Raw genomic sequence first — 10429 nt, 5'->3', positions numbered from 1 at the left:
TCTTTATTGCTCTAAATCGAAATGTTCTTTTTCTCTTTTCTGTCTTGATAACACATAGATGGTGGACAATCTATTCCTAGTATTTACTGAATATCTGTCTCTTACCAACTGAATACCGTTGTGAATAGAGTTTGGCCGTTTTAAATGGTGCATATTATGAAATAAAATAAGCATGTTTTTTTCAATAATCTTGTTGATTGATGACCAACCAAGAGCATTGCGGATGACTACAACAGAGTAACCATATCTCCACCTTAAAACAATCCTTGCTGCTTTGTTCTGTTCAATCTGCAGCCTCCTAATTTCACTTGCTGATGCATTTCCCCAGACCACAGAAGAGTAGTTCACCTGACTCTCAATTAATGCTTGGATTGTTTGACCACAGAACAGAAGTTCACCTGACTCTCAATTAATGCTTGGATTGTTTGACCACAGAACAGTAGTTCACCTGACTCTCAATTAATGCTTGGATTGTTTGCTTAAAAAACTTTACTGGTAAATATTTAGCTATCATTCTGATCATGCATGCTGTTTATGTTTTGTATTTTTTTTACATAGATGAGTTATTTGAGATGACAATGATAAGCAGTTGTCACGCTGCACTCCTAGTAGTTTGGTTTCTGCCACTTCCTCAATTTGTACTCCCCCATACTTAATTGTATCCCATGCTGTGTTGGCCTTTTCTTAGTGGAACAGACCAACATAACTTTGGTTATCTTGGTGTTTAAAACAAGTTTGTTCCGGCAAACCCACTCCCTGATATTCTCCAAATCTCCTTGTAAAGCTTGCTGTACCTGTTGAACCGATTGTCTTGCTGTATAAATTGTAGTATCATCTGCAAATATAGTAGCTTGAGTTACAGATAAGGCATAAGGAAGGTCGTTGGTATATATTAAATAAGGAAGTGGCCCAAGGCAACTGCCCTGTGGTATTCCACAGTTTAAAGCATGAGGGGAAGAAAATGAACCATTGATATAGGTGGACTGTTTCCTGTCAGTTAGATATGACTGTACCCAATACAATGCTACCTCCTTAAAACCATAATGCATTAATTTTGTAAAATTATTTCATGATCCATTAAATCAAATGCTGCACTAAAATCTAAAAATAGTACACCCACAAACCTGCCATTATCCATAGCATTGAGCCTCTGGTCAGTCATGTCAACCAATGCAGTGGTAGTGGAATGGTTTTTGTGATAATCATGCTGATTAGCTGTAATCAGATCATTCTATTCCATTTACTCCCATATTTGTCTATTCACAATACCCGCCAATATCTTACTGAGTGAAGGGAGTAGACTAATTGGTCGACTATTGGCAGGAGTAATGGGTTCTTTCCTGTCTTTCGGAATAGGACACAGTTTCGCATGATTCCATACATTTGCAAACATCCCCTTTTCCAGTGACCAATAAAATATATATTTCAGTTGAGCTGTAATCTGGGGAGCAGCACAGCGAAGTAAAAATTTGTCCATAAGATCATAACCTGTAGATTTCCCATCAGGTAATGACTTCAATAGGTTTAACACCTCCTCTACTGACACCGTTTGTAGACTAAAAGAGCAGGTCTTGTTGCTCATAATATGATCATCAATCCATTGGACAATAGCTTGTTTGGAAGAATGTATGTTTACATTATTGCTCAGTAAATACATTATCTTTGTAAAAAAAATCTGCAAAATGATTGGCGATATCAGCTGGTTTTGTTATTGTTCTCCCGCCAACCTCCACACTAGATGGGCATGATGAGATAGATGTACCAAGTAAACCCTTAACTGTATTCCATACCTTTTTAGAATCATTTTTCAATCAGTAAATGCATTTTTGTAAAATAACGTTTTTTTTCTTACGATTGAATTTAACTGCATAATTACGTAATGTTCTATAATTCTGTTCATACATTTCTAGTTCTGATTTGGCTGCTAAGACTTTTGCCATATTTCTTTGAGAAAAAGCCTCACCCAGTTCATCATCAATCCATGGAGATGGACGAGCCCCAACTGTACTCTTTCTTACTGGGGCATGATGGTCCATTACCTCAGTGAGCAAATCAATAAAACTATCTATGAGGAGATAAAGACAGAGGGTCCATCTATAGATCTATGAGGAGATAAAGCAGGGAGATACTGTATGTGTTTAACTGATAGTCGATAAAACAGGACTCCATGAGACTGCCATACCAGGTGTCGAAATGAGATGTTTTAATCAAACACTCACAATTGGCGACAGGTCATCCAGTTCACACAGCATGCAGTGGATATGGCCAACTGCTGTGGCTTACAGTGGCTGCAGGAGATTTAGCATATTATTACTGTCTATATAGCTAGGGGTTTCCAATGACGATCCTGATGATGGATCAGAAATAATCTACCTGCTCAAGAAGGGATTTAGGAGAAATCCAATCACAGACCTGTGCTCTACTCTTGCCCCGATATCTGAAGATGTACCTCCTTTACTCAAGTCAATCACAAGGAGATATTCTTTCTTTAAAAATAATCTATACTACGAAATCTGATGACAAATGATCTAGTTAGCTAAAGAATCCAACCTTGGAGTTCAGCAGTGTTGTGGTGTTAACTCTGTGTGAAGGTCATGACTTGTTCTTCCACCATCCGTATCCTTCACTTAAAAGAGAAATGCTGGGTGGAGGAGTCACACGCATACTAACAGGGTCCTCAGTTCAGCCGGTGCAGAGAGGCGGGAGGGGTAGAGAGGGGTTGGGGGTGAACAGAAAAAAGGTGCCACTTGTTAAATAAATAAGGCCTAATGAACTTGGCAACAGAAGAGTTTGCTGGTAGCAGCCACCATCAAGCCTAATGGAAGCTGTTTCTCTCTGCTCTTCAAGGGTTTCAATAATTTAAACCGGCAAATGAGCCAATTTGGTAAAACTTTTAAACAAGAATGCATTAGCAGCCAATGGGTTATACATAAGGAAGGTGGGGATACCAAATCACACCGTTTGTCTCCATCTTCAGATCTCTCTCATTCTGCTCTCTGTTTGTCTCTCCACTCTTCCCCATCTCTCTCCTAATACAAGGCAGATGTTGTTTCAACCTCCCTCTGATGTGAAATGTCAATAACACTGCAAGCTAAGCTGGGATGCATTTGCATTCTCACATCCTCAATTGTGAAGCTCAACTCACAGCGAACTGCGGCACAAGACCAAGTTCAGAGTTCAAAGTCTAGACTCACAATGTGGCCCGTTGTATAAAGTCCTGGAGAGGCAGGAGGGATAAATCCTCAGCATTTGAGGTGTAGTGGCTGCGGACGGACGGACGGACGGACGGACGGACGGACGGACGGACGGACGGACGGACGGACGGACAGACAGACAGACAGACAGACAGACAGACAGACAGACAGACAGACAGACAGACAGACAGACAGACAGACAGACAGGAGATGGAACCAGTTCAGGACCTGAACAGAACAGGTGGTTGTCTGTGGCAGGATCATGTGTGAAGAGGGGCTTTGCCCTTTGATAAAGAGCAGATGAAGGGTGAGGATAACAAAAGGTTTTTGATAGAAGCTCAATTTATCTGCTTCAACCTTGATGACCAGACAACGCAATCAACCTTTGGTGGAGAGCTGCTAAGGATGGAAATGGCTTTTCAGACCATTTTATTGTCATTTCTACTCTTTTGGCATCCTCACCATGTTATCCTCCCTTCCTCAGGTCCTCCCTCTCCTTCCTACCTGGATATTGCGTCAGGACTGGAGGTTACAGCAGTTTAAAGGAGTACCTCATTAACATTCCACTGGGCCAAATCCTATAAAATATGGTGGAGACCACAGCAGATATTGATGGCCACTGATAATTCCCAAGTCAATGTTATAGGATTGTGGATTTATTTAGATTCCATTAGACTGATACATTGTAATTGCTACACGTAAACAAATGTAGTCTATGTTATTTTACAGGACAAAGGCACATTTAGCAGAAAACATAATTACCTAATTGCTCAATATGTTTGTGTACATTAGAAGCACTGATTCAGCAGCAACAGATTGGATCCAAACAACACGTCCATATAGCCTGCGCTGGACTACTGTACAGCATGCTAAATGTGTTCACACAGACACATAGAATGGAGAGGATGGCATATGCATCCGGTGACACGTTACCATTCAATAAACAGAAAGCGTACAGGCATCATGGGAGAAGTATGGTGTATAATGAGCAACCATACCACTGTTCTCTGCAGTCCCTCAGCACACACAAACACATGGAAATACACACATGGGCGCACACGCCTAGACACACACACACACACACACACACAAGCACACACACACACACACACACATATCCTCAACAAGTTCTACACCTGCACCACTGAGAGCTTCTTGACTGACTGCATCACCGCTTGGTATGGAAACTGCTTGGCATCCGACCGCAAGGCACGACAGAGGGTTATGACCCGGAACATTACTGGGGAAGAGCTCCCTGCCATTCAAGACCTCTATTCCAGATCCTGTCAGAGGAAAGCCCTAAAAATTGTCAAAGACTCCAGCCACCCAAGTCATAGATGGCAAGCGGTACCGATGCACCAAGTCTGGAACCAACAGGACTCTGAACAACTTCTACCCCCAATCCATAAGACTGCTAAATAGTTAATGAAATAGCTACCCGGACTATCTGCATTGACCCTTTTTGCACTAACGTTTTTGACTCATCACATACGCTGCTGCTACTGTTTACAATCTGTCACTTTATTCCTAGTTATATGTACATATCTACCTCAATTACCTGGTACCCCTGCACATGGACTCGGTACTGGTACCCAGTGTACATAGCCAAGTTATTGTTACTCATTGTGTATCTATTATTACTTTCATTATTTCCTGTTATCACTTTTTTTATTTCACTGTTAGTCCACACCTGTTGTTAAAGAAGCATGTGACAAATAACATTTGATTTGACACACACACACACACACAGAAAAGTCCCATGTACACACACACACACACACACACACACACGAGCACACACACACAGATGCACACCGTAAAGCTGATGTAGGCTCCAATAAAATGACTTTCCTCTCGCCTCACCGTTCCGCCAGCAAAGATCATTTTGGGAATACTGATGGAGTAAGCCCATGTGGCACGAGGCGGATATCAATTAAAATTATGTATGGGCCCAGTGCTTCCTAATTGGGACATGGCGATGTATTTAATAACACACATTAAATCACTAATTAGAAGTAAATTGGGCTGCATCCTATTGTCTGCTAATCGACACAGTGGATTGGGTGGATAAACAACCTCAGCAGCAGAGATACTGTTTTAAAACACTTTTATTCATTTCAACAGGAAGATATTTGTTTTTCTTTACTCAACTCAGTGTTAAGTTCCAGTCTTACAGAAAGTGTTTCAGACTAGTTTGGTGTCTTAATTCTAAGGGTGCTCACCTCTATTACAGTGAGACAGACAGTTTTCTCCTTTTGAATGAATGTACTGTAACAGATGCAGAAAATAGATTTTCTCAAATGCATTATATTCCCAACAACGAGAGTATGCTGCTTTCAGCGTGAAAAAAAAGACTATACAAATATTATAATACTATCCTTGAAATTCATATTTTTCCCTCTGTAACCATGTGATTATACTTGTTGTGTTTTCACCATGGAAGTAGAAACATTTATATCAATCACATTATTGGTCACAAGGAAGCAGCAAAACCTTTCCACTTGACAGGGAGAGTCCTCCATCAGAGATAATTGGAATGTGTTTGAAAGGCATGTCCAATCGAAAAGACATTTCTAACCTTTTTACCTGACAAAAATGTCAATGTATTATTAGTGTGCTATCTGACAGGTGAGCATGGATGAATTAGGTGAGAACACACTGTACATACACACCAGTGGAGGCTGGTGAGGGGAGGATGGCTCATAGTAATGTCTGGAATGGAGTGAATGGAACGGCATCAAAAACGTGGTTCCCATGTGGTTGATGAGCATGTGATCGAGTGTAGACCTCCTGACTACTCGTTCTGGGGGGGAAATAAAATCCCAGTAAAAGAGAATAAGAATACCTCAAGGGCGTTTCCCTCATTATCCCCTCAAGTAAAAATGGACTTACAGACACAACAGTAAACAAACATCGCAGTAAATAGTAGTATAACATTTGATGGTGCAGCAATCTACTACCCTGTCCCAGATTCTCCCAACTGAAAAATAATGTTAGCATGGGAGGTCAGTGGAAACGCCAACTTCACAAATCAAACATAAAAACCGCTCGGAGCGCATTTTATGGATTGGAGACACATTTGACAAGCTCTCAGCGATCGGTGGTGTCAGTATAAAGGATGATGTGTTTTATGGGGCCCAGTCTAGGCTGTGGATCTGCCCCTGTAAACATGCACTACAATTTAGCCCAAAGGCGACGACTGAAAAGGTTATCCAATCACCCTTTTTTAACGGCTTCTCAAAATGAATGATACAAACACCAATACATCTGAGCCGTAGTGAACAAGCTGGCTAGCACAGTCTGTCGGTTTCTACCCAGGATCATATTCATCCAAAAGAAAATCTTTTTAAACAGAAACACACAGAAACACATTGAAATGTATTGTATGACATGAGTCTCTCCTTCTGCATCCCTTTCTCTCTTCCCATCTGTCACTCACTCTCTCTCTCTCTCTCTCTCTCTCTCTCTCATACTAGCTCACACACACATGCATGCACACACATGTATTGATCACGCATTTCGCTTGTATCTTATTGGTTATTTATATGGAAATGCTGCTGTCTGTATGTCTGATTTTCTGATTTCATCTTCTTTTTGTATTCTCATTACAACAGTTCAGACCTGTGAACGTTTACATTTACTTTGTCTGTATCGAGATAAGCATATTTAAATGGATTACACGTTACAGCCAGCCCACACAGGGTTATCAGGGAGAAACAAGCACATCTTCTCTAACAATGGCATTCGTCATTTTAGCTCCTCATTCATATGTCTTTGATAGATTAATTAGGCCAAGAAACAAATGTCTGAATAAAATGTCCACGTTATGCATCATGTTTGTCACATTCTCTAAGATTTCAGAAAACATCATACAAAGCCGTGACAACCACTGCCCCTACAAAGTGTCCAGAGAATGGGCATTATGGGAACATAATGGAGCCTGCAGGCTCTATTGTGTTAAGAATCATGGCAGCAGCAAGAGAGAGAGAGAGACAGCAGTGCGCTAGTCTTGTATAAACCAGACTGATTACCACTGCGCTATCATTCGCTATGATTCCATGTTAGCAAACCATGTAAGCTTGCGAAATCAGGCGGATTGGGAGGCTAGCAGTACGCTGCCTCGGCCCGGCAAACTGCAGTGTAATCACAGCTGGGATCATTCACTGACCGCTCTCACATTGATCCAAAGTCTCTACACTCTACACCTTTTTTCTGTCTCTCAGGCTAGACAATAAATCTGTAGCCCACCAAAGGCGAATTAGCATCTGTTTAAATTACATGGGCGGCTCACCAGGTGATTTGTGGGTGTATTTATACAAGTACCAATAATTTCCATGGAATAGTTTATAGGTTTTCAACAATCCCACAGCTCCAGAGAGGCATCGTACTTCAAAAGCAAACAGAAATCCTTTTGGTGAATTTTAATTATGAACAAAACAATCCAATATATGTTTAGGCCTGTCACATGAACCTCACACTGCCTCACACACCCATTGCACTCTGCATGAAAAGTCTGTGGATGTTTACACACACGTGACATGGTCTGGTGCATGTTGTGCTCAGGTCTCCTGTGTGTTCTCTCTCGGAGGTCTCACAGGAAGACAAAAGGTGTGTGATCAGTGAGTTGTGACATAGTAGTCTGCAAGCTCTCTGCTAGCGGTGATAAATACACCTAATTACATCTGCTCTGCTCCACAGACTCTTTATCTTAACTCAGCAAGTCATCACAACCCACAGCATTCATTACTGTTCACACAGCCATTTTAGGCACCTTCTCAAGCTGCCTTAAAACACTTTGCCGCTCACCCCAAATATGCAGGAGGCGTTGAATTTCCATTTTCTTTTATTGGAAGTTATGTTAAAAAAAGTCTCAATAGAATGTTGTTGTATTAATATAGAGTACTTTGACAAAACCTTTTGGGAGATTGAGGCATTGTTTGATTATGCATTGAATTGGACACAACTGGAATGACAGCTCTGGGGGAACTATGGGTGGGTTTCTATCAAACTCTGCCATTTATCTGCACATTACTCTCAATGAACAGCCTTCAGCAACTATGATGAGAATACACCTTGCTTGAAGTGGGGCGGCAGGTAGCCTATTGGTTAGATCTCTGGTTCAAATTCCTCAGCCGACTAGGTGAAAAATCTGGCGATGTGCCCTTGAACAAGGAACTCAACCCTAATTGCTCCTGTAAGTCGTTCTGGATGAGCGGGTCCGCTAATTGACTCAAATGTAATGCAAATGTAGTGATAAATACCTTGAAGACATAGGCAAGGCTGTATGTCTATCACTGTTGAAATTCCATATTGTATCGCCAGCAGCTTCCTAGCAGCTCGCACATGTTCATGTAATACTTGATTCTCTGGAGTGTAATGTAGTAACGTTACAATGAATTCCTGTACAGGCATAAGAGAGGATAGAGAATTTGGCACGGTAAGGTTAACGGAGAGAATGTAAGATGGAGAAGACAGAAAGGGAAGGAAGTCACATCTCCTCTCAAGCTTCTTCCTCAGATCTTAGCCAGGTCAATAGTTAGAATGTTAGAGAGAAACAGAAGTGAGAAGTTCAATGTAACACCAACACACCTCCTGATGATACTGTATATTACATGTTGCAATTGGACCGATATACAAGTTGACGTTTCACTACAATGTCATAATCCACAAAGTCAACTCAAACCAGTCTGGTATTTAGCTAAATGGCTGTATGTGTGTCTATACATCTGTAGCCGACATTAACAAATCAATCTTACAAATACAAAACACAATTTTGTATAATTCCATAGGTCAACAATAATCAATTTCTCACATCATGAGAGTAATTTCATTATACTGTATCTGGCAGAGGGACAATTGATCTATAACTCCAGTGCCTGGAGCTGTGTTGAAGTGAAGGTCAGGTGTGAGCCCAGTGCCTGGGGCTGTGTTGAAGTGAAGGTCAGGTGTAAGCCCAGTGCCTGGAGCTGTGTTGAGGTGAAGGTCAGGTGTGAGCCCAGTGCCTGGGGCTGTGTTGAGGTGAAGGTCAGGTGTGAGCCCAGTGCCTGGAGCTGTGTTGAAGTGAAGGTCAGGTGTGAGCCTAGTGCCTGGAGTTGTGTTGAGGTGAAGTTCAGGTGTAAGCCCAGTGCCTGGAGCTGTGTTGAAGTGAAGGTCAGGTGTAAGCCCAGTGCCTGGAGCTGTGTTGAGGTGAAGGTCAGGTGTGAGCCCAGTGCCTGGAGCTGTGTTGAGGTGAAGGTCAGATGTGAGCCCAGTGCCTGGAGCTGTGTTGAAGTGAAGGTCAGGTGTGAGCCCAGTGCCTGGAGCTGTGTTGAGGTGAAGGTCAGGTGTAAGCCCAGTGCCTGGAGCTGTGTTGAGGTGAAGATGAGGTGTGAGCCAAGTGCCTGGAGCTGTGTTGAGGTGAAGGTCAGGTGTAAACCCAGTGCCTGGAGTTGTGTTGAAGTGAAGGTCAGGTGTGAGCCCAGTGCCTGGAGCTGTGTTGAGGTGAAGGTCAGGTGAAAACCCAGTGCCTGGAGCTGTGTTGAGGTAAAATTCCATATTGTATCGCCAGCAGCTTCCTAGCAGCTCGCACATGTTCATGTAATACTTGATTCTGTTAACACCATCCCTGTTAACACCATCCCTGTTAACACCATCCCTGTTAACACCAAACCTGTTAACACCAAACCTGTTAACACCAACCCTGTTAACACCATCCCTGTTAACACCAACCCTGTTAACACCAACCCTGTTAACACCATCCCTGTTAACACCAACCCTGTTAACACCATCCCTGTTAACACCATCCCTGTTAACACCAACCCTGTTAACACCAACCCTGTTACACTAACCCTGTTAACACCAACCCTGTTACACTAACCCTGTTATCACCATCCCTGTTAACACCAACCCTGTTAACACCATCCCTGTTAACATCATCCCTGTTAACACCATCCCTGTTAACACCATCCCTGTTAACATCATCCCTGTTAACACCAACCCTGTTAACACCAACCCTGTTAACACAAACCCTGTTAACATCATCCCTGTTAACACCAACCCTGTTACACTAACCCTGTTAACACCAACCCTGTTAACACCAACCCTGTTAACACCATCCCTGTTCAACCCGTCCCTGTTAACACCAACCCTGTTAACACCATCCCTGTTAACACCAACCCTGTTAACACCATCCCTGTTAACACCAACCCTGTTAACACTATCCCTGTTAACACCAACCCTGTTAACACCAACCCTGT

Source organism: Salmo trutta, chromosome 13, assembly GCF_901001165.1.
Source record: "Salmo trutta chromosome 13, fSalTru1.1, whole genome shotgun sequence".
Taxonomy (NCBI): domain Eukaryota; kingdom Metazoa; phylum Chordata; class Actinopteri; order Salmoniformes; family Salmonidae; genus Salmo; species Salmo trutta.
Note: the sequence above shows the minus strand (reverse complement) of the source record.